General features: G+C 47.9%; 1 protein-coding gene across 2 annotated transcripts in view; it reads left to right on the top strand.

Annotated features, from left to right (window-relative positions):
- The window catches only part of LOC146173801 (female-specific histamine-binding protein 1-like), a 73,842-nt gene that overhangs the window by 31,654 nt on the left and 25,602 nt on the right, over positions 1 to 16,586 (top strand). The gene's annotated exons all lie outside the window — the stretch shown is intronic.

Here is a 16,586-nt window from a genome sequence, read left to right as displayed (position 1 = left end):
TCACAAAACTGCAAGACACCCCATTCACCAGGTGCGAATATATTAATGCTTTGTGAATGCACTGTAAAATAACTTAATACTATTTAATGTCTGTATGGTACAAGAGATGCAGTGGCTAGGCACACGGAGACGTAGACTGCGCTAGGTCCACGCGGTTCTTCTACATTCTATTGTAGCGAAAGTTACATTGGCCACGAATTTGCAATTTCACTTTGACCACACTCCGAGGAGGCACAGAACCATTGCCTAGCAACCGCCGCAGCTGGCGGACGCCACGCGTTCGCCGCGTCATCTGACATGAAGTCAATTCGCGCTCCATCTGGCATCCATCACTTGCAGATGGATTGCAGATGGTGAGCCATTTGGCAATCAAAAAAGAACCAGTAGATGTCTAGCCTTTAACGCAACAACATAGCTAGACAACCAGATTAACCTGGACATGCAATCATGTTTAAAATGGCAGAGCTAAGCGACTGCTAATTTTATGCTAGCTCGATCTCTTCATCAAAAACAAAAAACGTCTCCACTGGTAATCGAATATCCATCCCTCGGATCCCCAGCCAATGGCTTTGCCAACTGCGCCACTGCCGAGATGTTTTTTATTGCGAGAGCAATACAACGCCAGGTATAACCACTCGTTGCGTGGTCCGTGGCCCATGGATCCTCCTGCTCCTCGAAGACCCTATTGCAAAAACCAGTGCCACTGGGAGCCAGCGCCCCAGCGCCATACCTAATTATGGTCCCAGTATGACGCTGGACACTGGGCGCACTGGGACGCGGCATACTGGGACGCTCCGCGCTGGCGGCACTGTTCGCTCGAAAAAAAAAAGGCGTGGGATAAAAATTAAAAAGTAAAAAGTAACGAAACAAGTTAGGTACATAAAAAAAACCTAAAAAAAAGTAAAAAAAAAGAAAAAAATCTTAGTGCGCCAAGCGTGCCTCGAACTAAGTCCCTAGGTACATACCAATCACTAGCTCAGCACGCTAACCACTCCTTTTTTTTCTTTATTTCCGAGGTATACATGAACAACAAATTGTCACACTTAATAAAACACTTCAGCTGCCCTTGAGCTGACGCGTGTGAGCTTAAAATTTCTTCAATGTTACCAGGTCATCCAGAACTTCTGCCCACTGTGGTGGGTCGGGGAGCGCGCAGATACGTTCCCGTAGATAAACAGCACTTTCAACAAAATTTTCACGTACACTGCGAATGTTAATATCTTCATGCCTTACTTGCATCCGTGTTTTCCACAAGGTGTGGAGGCCCAGAAGCATTATTAAATCATAGGGTACGTCTTCGTTCTCCACCGGTAAAAACCGGATGCCATAAGGGTTTAGTGGTAGCTCTTTTTTAATTGTTCTTTGTAGCACGTCCCAATGAAATACTGCATCCCAGCAGTCTAAGAATATGTGTTCAATTGTCTCTGGCTTCTTGCAAAGCAGGCAGTTTGTCGTCCAAGGGACATAGATTCCTTTTTCGTGAAGCCAGGTTTTGACGGGTAGAGTGTTCAAGTGCAACTTAAAAAAGAACGTTTTGGCAGCCGGTCGAACTGGCATCCTCTTCACTCGTTTTAAAATATCCTGTCCTGGGCCTCCACGGTAGGGCTCTCGATACAAAGGTGCCGGCAGCATTATTTCCACTAGGTCCTTATACAGCTTTTTCTTGCCAACACTGCACAAATATTCACGGGAAAAACGCACTTCTAACAACTTGTAAGAGAGAACTACCTCGCGCAAATATCCTGTGACAGCACCACCCATGTTTTCACTTGAGGAGACAACAAATTCGGGTAACAGCCTTTGCAGCCGCACTTGCATGACTGTTCTTAAAAAGGTGTCATTTTGGTCGCGAAGAAAAAAAAAGCGCGATACCACTTGACGCAGAAACAAATGAATCAAACCGACTCCTCCGCTTTTTAAAGAAAAAAATAAATTCGTTCGCCTCGTCTTTTCCCAGGTCGAAGTCCAAAGAAAAACCGCAAACACACGATGAATTTTTTGAATGGCAGTTCGTGACGCACATAGAACATTCATTACATACCATATCTTTGAAATCCAAAAAACATTGCAGATGAACGCGCGTGAAAAGATTGACAGTTGCCTTCCCTGCCATGCTTCCGCTTTCTCTCGCACTCTGTTTGTTTCTTCCTTCCAATGTAAGCTAGGATCGCGATAACATTGTAGGGGCACACCCAGATACTGCATTGGCACGGAAGACCATTGCAATCGGGAGAAAGAAGCCGGTTCAGCATCCCATAAGCCGTGCCAAAATCCGGAGCTTTTTTCCCAGTTAACCCGACATCCAGTCTGGTCACAAAACTTTTCAACAACGTTAACCAATTCACAAATGCTCTCTCTGTTTTCACAAAATACTGCAATGTCGTCCGCGTATGCAAGCAGCTTCACATGCGCCGATTGAAGCTTGAAACCCGAGATGCATTCATTATTGAGAATGGCCAAGCATAATGGCTCGAGATAGGCTGCAAAAAGCAGAGGAGAGAGTGGGCATCCTTGCCTCACCGGAGAACGCACTGCGATACTGTCAGTGAGATCGCCATTCACTATAATACGCGTCGAGCAGTTTGCGTACGCCATTCTCACTCCCTCCACGATTACCGAGCCCAGGCTACAATGCTCTAGAATGGAGAAAAGGATGTCGTGTGATACGCGATCGAACGCTTTTTCCAAATCCAGCTGAATCATGGCAACCTGACTTCCAAGCGTGTCTACACATTCCAGTACGGTTCGTGCCACATGTATATTTGTGGCGATGCTGCGACCTCTTATGCCGCACGTTTGGTGCGGTCCGACTAATTTGGCTATTACACTCTGCAATCTCTTCGCTAAAACCTTCATGAAGATTTTGTAATCAACATTTGTCAGGCTTATTGGCCTATAGGACTTCACCAACAGGCGTTTCTCCGGATCATCAGTTTTTGGAATAAGTACGATGTGTGACGTAGTAAATGATAATGGCACTTGTTTGCGTTCGTAGGCTTCTCTTATCACTTCCAACATAAGGCTGGAAACATGGTTTTTAAATGCTTTGTAAAAGGAGGCGCTCAGCCCCTCTGGTCCAGGGGCTTTCCCACATGGGAGGTCATCTATGGCCTTTTCTATCTCTTGCAATGTAATAGGCATTTCAAGGCTCTCTTTCACATGATCTTCGAGCGTTGGCATTAGCCGTAAATATTCTTTTGGAAACCTTTCACTATGTTCGCGCGTATTACTCAGAAGCTCAGCAAAATGTTTCAGAATCGCACATTTTATATCTTTAGCATCGTTTGTAATCTGCCCTTCATGTCTTATTTGCCTGATTTTCTTCTGGCAAGCATACCTTTTTTCATCTGATAGCGCTCGCTTTTTCGGCGCCTCGCCAGCCCACAGTTTATCGCTTCTTGCACGTATAACCACTCCGCCACGCCGAGAACCGGATTTCATATAAACAGTTTTGCATTTTATGTCATGACCCGCCTTTATAAGGTTGGGACTTCATGTTTCGCAGTCTACAGGCCATTGCTACCTCTCTAACAATTGCAACTTCTTGATCATTTTAGCTTGCTGTCTGCTCTCACAGCTTGAAACTAATGTTCTGGGTGCTTATGCGCGCTATTTTGTGCACTGGAATCATTTTAACACGTGGAGTTTGACATTGCTGGCAAATTTACCAACGCCGGCTCTTGGGTGGAGCTCTGCTACCATGGGCGTAATTTTCGCTGAACACGTAGCTTTAGTAGAAGCCTTCAAGGAAAAACGTGCGACCAAGCTTCAATACCGGCAAGCGCCGCAGCGATGACCCTAATTGTGTGTAACTAAACCTTATTTGTATGTAAACATTGCGGGAAGCATTGTGATGACCGAGGGCTCGGCTGCTTGATACGCAGAGTAAGAACGAGCGCAAAAGCTTGAGAAACACGCCAAATATTATGTATTACAAGCGCTGTATGTTTGTTTTTCTCTCATGGACCCATCGCTCGGTAAACTACTCTCTTCCTCGTTTTAGTTTTTCTTTCTGCTGTTGATACTGGGCCGTGGTGCAGGCTACGCTCGCCTGCGATTGAGCCCGCATTGAACATTTTGGCAGTAATCATTGTGTTAGAGTGCCCTTAAGATCAGCTGTGAAGTTGGTTATGCATGGTAGCCCACATTATTCAATTCCAGCTTTAGTAGTGCGTTAATCGTCAGTCTGTCATGAGATCGAGGCGCTGCGATCGTTGTCGCTCTCGAAACGCTCGAAACGACCTATCGAAACATGGAGACTCTAGAAAAAAGATACTGCCTTTGTTTTCTTAAAAATGCGCAACGACTTCGCAGCAAAAGGCGCTTGCTTGAACCATATTTTTCATATGCCCCCCGATGGTCGATTGAAAGTACGCTGTTGCCCTGTTGGCCCCTGAGGGATGCTACTCCGGCTGACGCCGCAGGCCGCACCGGCTATACTGGGGCACTGGGACAAGTGCGGCCCCAGCGCACATACAGCGCTTCTCCCAGTGCATCGCGGATGCCAGCGACACACCGAGCGTCAAAAGTCTAATCCCAGCGTTTTTCTCCCATCGCACCAGTGCAGCCAGTGTCTTCCCGTTACTGCTCCAGTGAATATCGCAGACCTCCAGCGTGCCCAGCAGATCCAGTGCAAAACCAGCGCGGAAATCTTACTGGTTTCGCACTGGAGACGCTGAGAAGAGGACGAAGAAGAAAGTGAAGAAGAAGACAACGAAGACGGCGAAGAAGACGACGAAGATGACAACGAAGACGACGACGAGGAAGAAAAAGACAACGAAGATGACAAAGACGACGAAGAAGAAGAAGAACGCTCGGTTACCCTCATTTAATGCTTTCTTTCCATTTTCAGCAGCGTTGAACCCTTTTCATTTTTCTTTATTGCATGGAAGTACTTCAAGCCCTATTCAATCAGGTTGCATAGCACAACATTTCATATGCAGTCAGACCAGCACTGAGCTCTCACTTGGCCCACACATCAAAATTCCGCGAGACATACTCGTATGCATGCAACTAGTAAAGGTGGTGGTGATGGTGGTGAAAACTTTTATTGTCCGAAAGAGGTGACACCGGAGTTCCAGTACCGCTCGCAGGCGTCCAGGGAGCCCGATGTCACCCTAAGGGGCATGGGTTAGTAGATGAAGTAGTAAACTAGTAAAGGTAACCAAGTAGGAGGTCGCTCCTGCGCAGCATACATCCCCCGCACCATAGCACACTGTTTCCTGAACTGATACTCCCGGCATCGTGAGTAGCGCATCCTAATTCTTCTTCTCTAGCGTGAAGATGATAGTAGGATGATGATAGGCTAGTCAGCGGCGCATTTCGAGCGAACGTGTACTCAGCATTGAACAGGATTGGATTGGACTAGATTAGATCGTAATAGATTGGACTGGACTCAATTGGAGTGGCTTTGATTGAATTGGTCAGGAAAGGATTGGATTGTAATTGACTGGAATGAGCAGCACTTGCTTGCACAGGATCGGATTACACTGGGTTGAATGAGATTACATTCGATTGTAGAGGAGGAGGCATTCCAGCGCCAGGCACACATGCTTTCGCTACATATACCTTATTCCAGAGCTTCCGCCATTGCCAGCTATTTCTTTCTTCGCCTTTCCGCCCTTCCTTCGTTGTTGTCCAGTGGACACCTGAGCTGCGCTGTAAAGAAAGGGAGGAAGATAGGAGAAAACGTGGAAAGAGAAAAAGAGATGCAATCGTGGAGGACTCTGGAGTAATTTCGACCACCTTGGGAACTTTAACGTGCACTGACATCGCGGGAGGTGGTGAAGGGCGGCTGCTCATCCTGGGACGGTAGGTCAACGCCACTTGCAGCGGGGGCTAGCCAGCCACCGATTTTTTATCTGTTGTAGGCCATCATTGCACCCGCACCGCTTAGGTGGTGGACGACGGCTGTTGCGGCGCGCGTCTTTCTCTCCCTCTTCTTTTTCTTGTCTACATTCTCTCTTCTGTCCGCACGAGGCAGCGGAGGTTGGTTGTACAACTTTTAATTCCATCGGAAATGGACATCCTCTTCCCCGCCCCCGGGACACGACGGGGAGTCGTGCGCCCGCGGATTAGAGGTTTGCAGGTAGCCCTTGGCTTGTTGCGGCCTTTTCCGCCAGATGACGGTGCGGTGCTGGATCGCAGGGTCCGCGCTTCGCAGTAGGGTATCCCAGGCTTCTCTACTTCTCATATTTTGTCCTATTCCTGGAAATTGTGGGCACTCCCAAATTATGTGGTCAAGGGTCCCTCTCGCCCCACAGTGTTTGCACAGATCATTGTCCCTAAGGTCTGGGCGCGTGAAACGCCCAGACCGGGTTCATGAACGTATTAGTTTGTAGCCGCCTCACGCGACAGCTTCTCTATTATTTAGTCTAACATCTGGCGGCGGTACCAGTCTACGTCCCAATTCATAATGGTCGATGACTTCCCCCTAATGTTGCAGACGCTGGTCGCATGCCCAGTGTTCGGGGGGCTCTACGGGTATCAGGAAGTGGAGATCTGGGGCTAGCTCGTGAACCGCCTCGCTACCAAGGACGGCAGCGTGAGCGGGTGTCCAAATTAACTGAATTTTCCTATTCTACGTATTTTGGGTGAGAATTTTGGCCGCCTCCGGCGATATCTTCCCCTTCCCAAAATTTTTAATGGCAGTTTTGCTGTCGCTAATTATGAACTTGGCTTCCGTTCCTACGCAAGCTAGCGCTATCGCAACTTCCTCCGCAGTCTCTATGTTGTGGCCTCTGACGGCTGCCGCGGATACAGGTGCCCCTCGGCCATCGACTACCGAAGCTACGCCGCACCTGTTTTACCACTTGCCGCATCAACATAAACTACTTCCTTTGCTCCCAAGTTCTTGAACCGTCGCTCTAGAGCTTCGGCTTGTTTGGCCGTTCTTTCGACATTAAATTCTGGATGCATATTTCTAGGAAAGGGGGAGACTACCAAGGTATTCCTGATTTCGCTAATAATTCTGATTTTTTTTTTTAACTCCTCTGTCTGAGTTGAGGCCTACTTTTGCAAGGATTATTCTGCCCGTCTCGGTCGTGCTTAGTCTCTCTAATTGGGAAACTCGCACTGCCTCCGCCAAGTCTGCTCACGTGTTACGCACTCCGAGTACAAGCAGTCGTTCGCTCGAGGTACCCATGGGCAGTCCTAGCGCCTTAACGCATCTTCGAATCAGGCAGTCTAACTTCTTTTTCGCCGGTCTTGTCCAGGTAGGGCGTGGCGTAGCTGATTCTGCTTATTACGTACGCCTGGATTAGTTTTAGTAAATTTCTCTCCTTAAGGCCTCTTCCTTTGATGACGACCCTCCTCAAGAGCCCGAGGGTTTGCATCGCGTTACTTTCTAAATTTTAGGACCTCTCCGTTATAGCCGAGGGATTGAATAACCATCCCCAAAATCCTGATCTGATCTACTTTTAGCACCGGTTTGCCCTCTACCTGAATATGAAACTCCCCGCTATTCTTGCCGCGAAGGTACTTTGGGTTATAAACGAACAACTCAGATTTATGCGGGGAGCACGAAAGTCTCCTTTCGCCGCGTAATCGACAATGATGTTGGTCGCTTCCTGCAGGCGCTCCTCCGTACTCGCATTGCTCCCATGGTTAATCCAGAGGTTGATATCGTCCGCATACATGCTAAAATTTAGCCCCTTGATTTGGTTAAGTATACACGGGAGGCCTCTCATTGCCACGTTGAATAGGAAAGGCGATAGCACTGAGCCCTGCGGTGTGCCTTTGCTTCCTAACTCTATTCATGGAGATTTTAAATTTTGAAATATCATGCAGGCTTTCCTGCCCGATAAGAAGTCTTTTATGTAGTTGTACGTTCTCTCCCCTACTCTGAGCACTTCGAGCCCTTCGAGGATAGCCTCGTGCCTGACATTGTCGAATGCCTTGGTGAGGTCTAGGCCCAGGATCACTTTGGCGTCTCTCGACCGCGAGTCTATGATATCGTGATTTAGTCGGAGCATTACGTCCTGCGTGCACAACCGAGCGGAAACCGACCATTTTGTGCGGCCATAGGTTGTTTTGCTCCATGAAGCACATTCACCTCGTCTGTATTACGGGCTCCAGCAGCTTCCCTACACATGAGGTTAGGGAAATTGGTCTCAAATTTTCCATTTGCGGAGGTTTTCCTAGTTTGGGTATTAGTATTATGTTTGCCGTTTTCCATTGATCTGGCAACTGGCTCGTTTGTCAAACTTTTCAAATGAATTCCGTTAGAAGGGTAATAGAGTCATCGACCAGATTCCTTAGCATTTTATTGGCGATCCCATCGGGGCCCGGGGCTGATTTAGTGTTTAGTCTTACAAGTTCCGCCCTTACCTCTGCCTCCGTCAAGCGCCTCGTTGGGCGTGCCACCGTAGCTCGGGAGGGGTGAACGCTGGTTGTCTGCAACGTACGTTTTTACTAACTTATTCATAAACGCCGCATCGTCTCCTTCAAAGGCGTGTCTGACTTTTGCCAATCTTATTCCCGATTGAGTTTTTGAATCTGTTGGGTCCAGAAGATGCCGGCGCGCGCCCCACGTTTTGGAGAGATTCATGCCTCCCTAAATTTCGTCGCATCTGCTGAGCCAGTTTTGTTCACACAATTTGATCGCGTAGCTTTCAATTTCCTTGTTATGCCTCGCAATTCGTCTTCTAAGATTCTTGTTCCGCTTTTGCTTTTTCAGCCTGCGTTCCATGCTTTGTTTAGCGTCCCGCATGTGGAGCAGTCGGCTTTCTGCTATACCAGGAGCGTCGTCTCCTACCAGCGTCTTTGTCGCCTCACCAACGTGGCGTTTCAGAGCCTCCGTCCATTCCTCAATGTTCTCAATCCATTCTAATTTCGCGGTTGCCCTGATTTCTCTAAATTGATCCCATTCCGTAACGGCCGGTTGGCACGCCCTGTGCGTCTTGATGCCCTCTTTGAGGACTGAAACGAGAATGAAATGGTCACTGCCAAAAGTTTGCTCAGAATTTTTGAAAATGTCAGATCTGAGGATGTGTCCGCGCATACGCTGTTACCCGTCCTCGTTGGATGATCGGGGTCTGTATGGAGGGTGAGACCTAGCTTGTGTGTGTCCTCCCTTAGCTGCCAACCTTTGGTGTCTTCTATAGCATAGACCCATTCTTGATGTCTGGCGTTAAAGTCACCAACGATCAGCAAGGAATTATTCCCGGCCGCCTTGATGGCTTTGCGCATAAGGACTCTAAATATAATTTTCTTTTGCTTGAGTGAGCTATAAATGTTAAGAAGGAATAGACTGGGACCCTTCTTTCGTCCCGTTATCTCGAGAAATACGTTCTCGATATCTCTCGAATTCAAATCGTGTTCTATCACCGCTACGTTGCGCTTGACAAAGGTCGTAACCGTCGATTTCGCGCCTCTATCGCTGTTGAACGCCTGGTATCCCATTTGTTCGGCTCCCTTCCCTGTCTCCTGAAGGGCGATTGCGAGGGGGGCTCAGTTATGAGTGGAAGGTATTGCTGCATCAGCGCTCTCTTGCGCTGGAAGCCGCGACAGTTCCACTGCCAAATTTGGTTTTCATTTACGCGCCTGGCCATTTTGCAGCTGGGCTATGGTTTGCTCGACATTCTGCTGCCAAGTGTTGACGGCTAGGAGCTCAGTTCAAAATCTTTGCACTTCCCCTGCAAGTGCCTGTACCTGGCTCTGAATTTGGTTCATGAATTGGGTCATTTGGCTCATGAACGATTTCAATTTTTCGTCAAGCCTATTTTCAAGTGCTTGGAACGGGTCTGTTTCATTAGTTTTGCGCTTCACCGTGGGCGGGCGATACGCCTCAGTCACCATTTGCTCATCCCCTTTCGCCAGTGGCGCCACTTGTGGCGGGACGAATGGCTGAGTAGGTAGCAGGTGCTTCGCGGTAGTGGGAGGCCCTTGCTTTTCCGTATGCAATTTGGAATTTTGATTTTGCGTTAGCTTTTTAATCACCTCCTTAAGCTCCTCAATTTCGTTTTTAGGAATTTCGACTTCATCGTCTTTCTTATCTTTCCTAGGTTTAGCCTGGTAGGCCCCGCTGTTGAATCTTACATTTTTCCGGTCTCCGCTGGCGTTCCGCGTGGTCCATGGGTTGGCCGCGTCCCTCGAACTCGAGCGTCTCCTGGATCCAGACTTAAAGCGTCCCATGGTGCGAGAACTGGAACGCCCTCTCTACTGCGGTGGCGTCTCGTTGGCGGTAGATTCCAGCCTTGAGAAAGAGTCTCTAACGCGGAAGTCTGCTCCTCCTTCTTGCTTGACTTTCGGTCGCCCTCTGTTGCCGTCGTGCGCTGGCTTATCCTTGACTTTTCGCTCCCATTGCTTCTTCTTCACCTCGTACGGAGTCCTGAATAGTTCCTTACATTTTCGGCCACCAAGCAGGTGGCCCTTGCCGCATAGCTGGCATTTCGCTTCCCGCTGGTGACCTTGCGGTGGCCTCTCCATTCCGCAGCTTCTGCACTTGAGGTTGCTCGGGTCCGGACAGACGTCCTCCCTGTGATCGAGTCTTCCTCAGGCATTGCATACCTCATATTTTTTTGCGGTAAAGTTGACACCGCTGCGCCATCGGAGTCAGACGAACCTATCAGTGTACTTCTCTCTCTTCAAAGAGAATTAGTACAGTTCTGGAATTTTTGCCGAGTCTCCGCACACCTAAACTGGCGGGTTGCCGTTAATTCTCAGCCTTTCCATATTGATCTCGTCGGTATAAATAAGTGGCACGTCATGTACCACGCCCTTGCCGCAATCTTCCGGCGTCGCCACGCAGGCTGTCAATTCGATCGTCTCCCCCTCGAACACGAGGTGGGTTAGGCTCGCGTAGCGTCTCTTCCTTTCGGCGCTTGTAGTTGCCACGAGGATCGAGTGCTGCCTAATATTCGTCGAGATGACGTCCTCCCCGGCCTCGCCCAGAGGGATACCAGCTGCCACGATTATTGCGTCAGCCAGGATTGCGTTGCCAAGCTTGAGCAGACGGACGTGGTCTCAAAATGATCTCGGCGCCATCGGGTAGGCGAGCATGCTGCTTTTCCACCGATTTCGCAGCCATTTTTCTTCCAGCATGCTTCTCAGCACCTCACTGCTTCTCATCTTGTTACACCGTCTTCTCGAGCGGCACATATCTCTTCTTCTTGGTGGTATACCATTGGCCAAGGAAATGAACTTCCTCCGGATCTAATGGCGTTCCTTCCACAATTTTCATTTTTTTAGCTTCAGTCGGCTTCGCGAGGCTAGGGGTGGGTATCCGATGGGGCCGCCGCGATCCTAGGCTGCCGCGAGACGCTAGGCCACGTTAGGCCTAGCTTCAGCACGTAGTCTACCGAACAAAAGTCTGAAAAAATCGGAAACAAGATTCCCACCTTGGAAAAACTGGTATTCCTGTGGTCCCCTCGATGCGTTCCGTCAATTCGACACAAAATTCAATAACGCTGAGCCGATGAATTGTCCAAAGTAACCGAAATTGGCGGAGCCCATGGAAGGCACGTCCGTTCAATTCCCTGGTCACTCGTGATGTCCGGGCAGCGGAGGTGGCTCAGCTACAGAGTCAGTAGCAGGCCCGTGCACTTCCTTTTCCTTCTTCCTATTGCCACAACAACGATTCCCTGCACGCAGAGTGAGGGCGGCGGGGGGGGGGTCGAAACATTTTATTGCCATTGGGACAAACAGTGGGGGCGAAGCTCCCTGTATGGCACTTGGGTGCTCCCTTACTTTATAGGAGACACCCTTATAAGGCAAAAGCAAGTCCTTGAAGAGCAATCCTCCTCATAGCCCTGGAAATGATCTTTCGTTGGTTTTGACTTTAGGTGCTCTATATATAGCCGGATATATAGCCGTTGGCATAATTTAGAATCGCAGATTTGGAGTCAAAGATAATTTTTGTGGCAGATGTAGAGATGAGAGCAAGAGCAATGGCTGCCTCTTCTGCTTATTTGGTGGAATTGGTGATTATAGAGCTGGAAGTAAGCAGCCTTGCTTGATTGTCGGCTACAGCCAGGACCATACGGGAGCCTGATATATATTCCGCTGCGTCCATCTAGACCACCTCTTCATCCTCGCTATGTTGTCTGTGAAGGGCGTGAGCCCTGCCTATTCTGCGGCCGTGGTCTCGCTCAGGGTGCATGCTTTTAGGGATGGGAGCTATGATGAGGTTAGAGTGGAGGTTAGGAGAAAGTGGTACGCCGTCAATGGGATGTGTAACTGGGCTAAGGTTTAAGTGGGATAATAAAGTGCGGCTATACACCTGGTTTGCCTACATCTCCTGCTCCCTCTCGAGATGCCTTTTTAGTTAGTCGCTTTCTCAACACCGTCACACATCCCCGAGCGATACCATACATTGATAACCTTGATCGAAGTTGTGACACAACACACTCGAGCGAAAAGTGCTTTTATCCTAAATGTACACAGCAATCATAAGTGCCATAAAAACAACTATGAACGGCTATTTACGCTTGCGAAGCGCGTAGTTAACAAGTGTCCCTTGCTCATTACTAGAGATTTTAACGCTCCACATACAGCTTGGGGTATACCCACATGGTACACCTAAAGGACGTCGTGTGTGGTTAGCCGTACAACAAACCGGTGTTTCCCTTCTCACCGACTCTATCGTTCCTATCCGCACGGGAACCAGTATCTGTAGACATACTACACCAGTCCTTACTTTCGCACATCGTCTCCCTCATGCTTTTCGGTGCAATACACAAGCGAATATAGGGAGTGATAATTTCATCATTGAAATTACTTTAAACATTCAGCTGCCCTGTAGGCCTCCCAGAGGTTCAACTTTCACGAAGTGGGATTCTTTCCGAACGTGTAGAGAAGCCCGTGCCTCTGCCCCAATTAATGACATCACGGAAAGGTCGGAGGGTGGCTGATTCTGGCCCCGATAGGGCTGGAACAGGTTGGTCAACTCCAATTGTGGTAGGAGTTGGCCTGCCACCTTTCTATCAGTTGTAGGCCGTCATTGCACCCGCCACCGCTTTAGTGGTGGACCACTGCTGTAGCGGAGCGCGTCTTCCTCTCCCTCTTTTTTTAGAGCGCAGCTCTTTGGTGCCCGTTCCTGGGCTTCGCGTCGGTGTCATTGGTCTCGTAACCAGTTCCGCCCCCCTTTCAGCCCCCCGTTCGAGCCGGCGCTTCGGAAACCACAGCCTCACAGGAAGAGGTGGGGGTACACTCAGCGCCGAACGATGGGGCACGAGCGCGCGCAGCAACCGGAAAACACGAGGAATGGAGCGGGGGGGAGGTCGCCGGAGGCAGCGCTAGCAGCGACTGACTGATGCCGCTGACGCCGCTAACGGAGAGGCCCTGAAAAAATTAGAAAGTTACGCGATGCAAACCCTCGGGCTCTTGAGGAGGGTCGCCACTAAAGGAAGAGGCCTCAAGGAGAGAAATTTACTAAAACTAACCCAGGCATACGTAATAAGCAGAATCAGTTACGCCACGCCCTACCTGGACATCAAGGCCGGCGAAAAAGAGAAGTTAGACTGCCTGATTCGAAGATGCGTTAAGAAGGCGCTATGACTGCCCATGGGTACCTCGAGCGAACCACTGCTCGAACTCGGGGTGCATAACACGTGGGCAGAATTTGCGGAGGCAGTGCGAGTCTCCCAATTAGAGAGACTAAGCACGACCGAGACGGGCTTCGGATTGGTATTATATGCTACACAATACACCCTTCGTGGGTTGCGGAAAGAAAATTGAAGGAAACATGGCGTCTAGTGACCCAGACAACAGAGTTTTTGTGGCTACGATATGTGGCCTTGTTGCCAAGAAAAATGCAAAAGCATACTGGAAAGCCTAGGCAGTTGGTTGTTTTGGGGGATATCGCTATTCCAGAAAAAGTCGCCGATACCCTAAAGAAGGGCCCGAAATATAGTGTGCCGCCCAAGATTCCAGCTTGTGAGCTTCTGTCCTTGAACAGAAAGATAGCGGATAAAGCTGGTGAAGATCGGGACCGATGCTTACTGGATGGGCTTGATAGTATTATGAGGACGTCTTGGAACAAGGACAAGGTACCGAAGGAATGTACTGCAGAAGTGGTGAAGTTTTTTGAAAGGTATAATCTTCGATTACTTCAAACGGACAAAGAAGGGGGTTTTGCTGTGATACCGGCTGGACTCTTTGAAGAGAAGGCGACAATTGCAATTGAGAAAAATTTTGTTAAAGTGAAGAAGAAAGTTTGCAGAACAAGAGCTATTGCGTTATGTAATGATATGAAGCTAACCAGGTTGGAAAAGGGGATCAGTGAATGCAAGAAGGCCTGTTCGGATGTGTTCTTCACTGTTAAGACTCATAAACCGGACTCGCCTTTCAGATGTATTGTATCTGAACGTGATGCGTGGCAGCAGCAGATCAGCCGGTATCGTCTTAAACATTTAAAAGGTTTGGAGGTTCATGATCCCTTTGCTACTAAGAATTCTTTTGAAGTGATCAATTTTTTAAAAGATCAAATCAATCTTGGGTACTTTTTTTCTATTGATGCAGAGGATTTGTTCTATTCGGTGCCACATTTAGAATTGTTTGAATCGGTGCGGGAGTGCATTAAAAGTAATGGGACTATAGACTTTCAAAACTCTGCTGGTGTCAATGTGGACAATTTTCTAGCCCTACACGAGTTTTACCTTAAGTCCACTGTTGTGTCGTTTGCGTCTGATTTGTATGCGCACAGAAGGGGCATTTGTATAGGGTCATGTGTTGCCCCAGTTCTATGTAACATCTTTTTATCCTGTGTTGACAGAGCAATTTATACATCCCTTAATGGATCAGGTTTTAAAATATTTAGATATGTTGACTATTTCTTAGTCATTGTGGATAAGTGCTCTGCAGGGAGTCTAAGTGTGGAAAGTGTGCTTTCTATTTTTAAGTTACAAGGAAAAGGGCTTACTTTTACTCATGAGCTACCGGTGGATAACAAATTGCAGTTTCTTGATTTAAATATGAAAATTTGTAATGGGGAAGTGTGCTGGAAATATTTTCCCAGGGCTAAAAAAGAGCTACTTCCATATGGATCAGCCCATTCTAAGACTATAAAAAGAGGGATAGCTTCCCTTTGTTTGGAGTCGGCCTTGTTAAAATCATGTGTACATATGGCAGAGGAAAGCTTCAATAATCAATTACAAAGGCTTCAGGTGGCTGGTTTTCCGGTTATGATTATATGTGGGGTGGCAGAGTCTTTGCTTCAGAAAATGAAAGGGAAAAGAAGATCGCCAGATAAGTTGAGAAATAAACGACCACAAGTGATTCCATATATACATAGAGTTGCACACTGCCTGAAAAAGGTGGCTGGTAGGTTTGAGGTGCCAGTTGTGTTTTCTGCCCCCAAAAAACTGGGTGGGTTATGTGCATTAATAGGGAGGAAAAGGAAAGGCCAATGCGATAGGAAGTATGTTAAGAGTTTTATTGGATGTCGGGAGGAAGGGATTTATGAGGTTCCTCTGACGTGCGGTAAAGTATATATTGGGCAGACAGGAAGATGTGTTAATGATAGAATGAGGGAACACGAGAAGTCCATAGATAATGGCAAAGGGTCATATTTATCCTTGCACTGCCAAAAGTGCAAGTGTGAGCCGGTGTTTAGCAGGCTAAACATTTTAGGCAAGAGTCGAGATAAGATGGCACGCGAAATTTTAGAGGCGTATTGGATACAGAAGAAAGAAGAGAGATTCATTAGTGAAGCTTCGTTGAGTTTACGTAGAAAAGAATTTAATTTGATTGAGCATCCTCCTGGGTAATGCAAAGAAAGAGATTATTATCGGGCCTCAAGCTGTTATTCTTGGTCTAAAGTTGTTATTCTTGTACTCATCTTACGTTTTGGGGCCATGGTAGTTTACAGAATTTTTTCCCTCAAGTACATGGGCTTCGTGGCTTCGTAGATGTTGGCAAGTTAAAGTTTCTCAATACATAGGGACTACACAAGTTATGTGGTGTGGATGGACATGTCCTACTGTATATGTGTGGCGGTGGTTTTTAGAGTATGACTATGTGACTATGTGGTGACATTTGCTTGTCCAGCGTGGTATGAGTTACTGGGCAAAGCAGAGGTGTGGAGTAACAAGACAGTGTAGAGTTCGTGACTGTCATGTTAGGACGCTGTTTATGGTCTGAGAGGAAGAAAGTGCCACTATCCCCTTGGTAAAGAATAGGAAGAAGAGAAGAAGAGGAAGATGAGATTGGTCACTTCCATGTTTGGACGATGTTATGGTCTGCGAGGAAGAGGGTGCCATTATGCCCTTCGCAAAGAAGAGGAAGATGAGACGTGCCTGAGTGTAGAAAAGGAGGAATGGTGAACAGGAAGTGTGTTCAGATTCTTATTACAGTTGTTAGTGTGCGCGTGTGTTGTGTATCTTCTCCTGTGTACGTGTTTGTTTGCGCCACATATCTGAATACGAGGCAGGGTAGTCCTTGCAAATGTAGGCCTTAACCCAGACAGGGGAGCTCCAAAAAAAGTCACAATTAATAGTGAACTCAGGAATGCCTTGGTAGTCCCCCCCTTCCCTAGGAATATGCATCCAGAATTTAATGTCGAAAGAAGGGCCAAACGAGCCGAAGCTCTAGAGCGAGACGGTCCAAGAACATGGGAGCAAAGGAAGTAGTCTATGTTGATGCGGCAA

This window comes from Amblyomma maculatum, chromosome 11 (genome assembly GCF_055883805.1).
Source record: "Amblyomma maculatum isolate TAMU_Amacu chromosome 11, ASM5588380v1, whole genome shotgun sequence".
Lineage (NCBI taxonomy): Eukaryota > Metazoa > Arthropoda > Arachnida > Ixodida > Ixodidae > Amblyomma > Amblyomma maculatum.
Note: the sequence above shows the minus strand (reverse complement) of the source record. Positions and strands in the feature narration are given on the sequence as shown.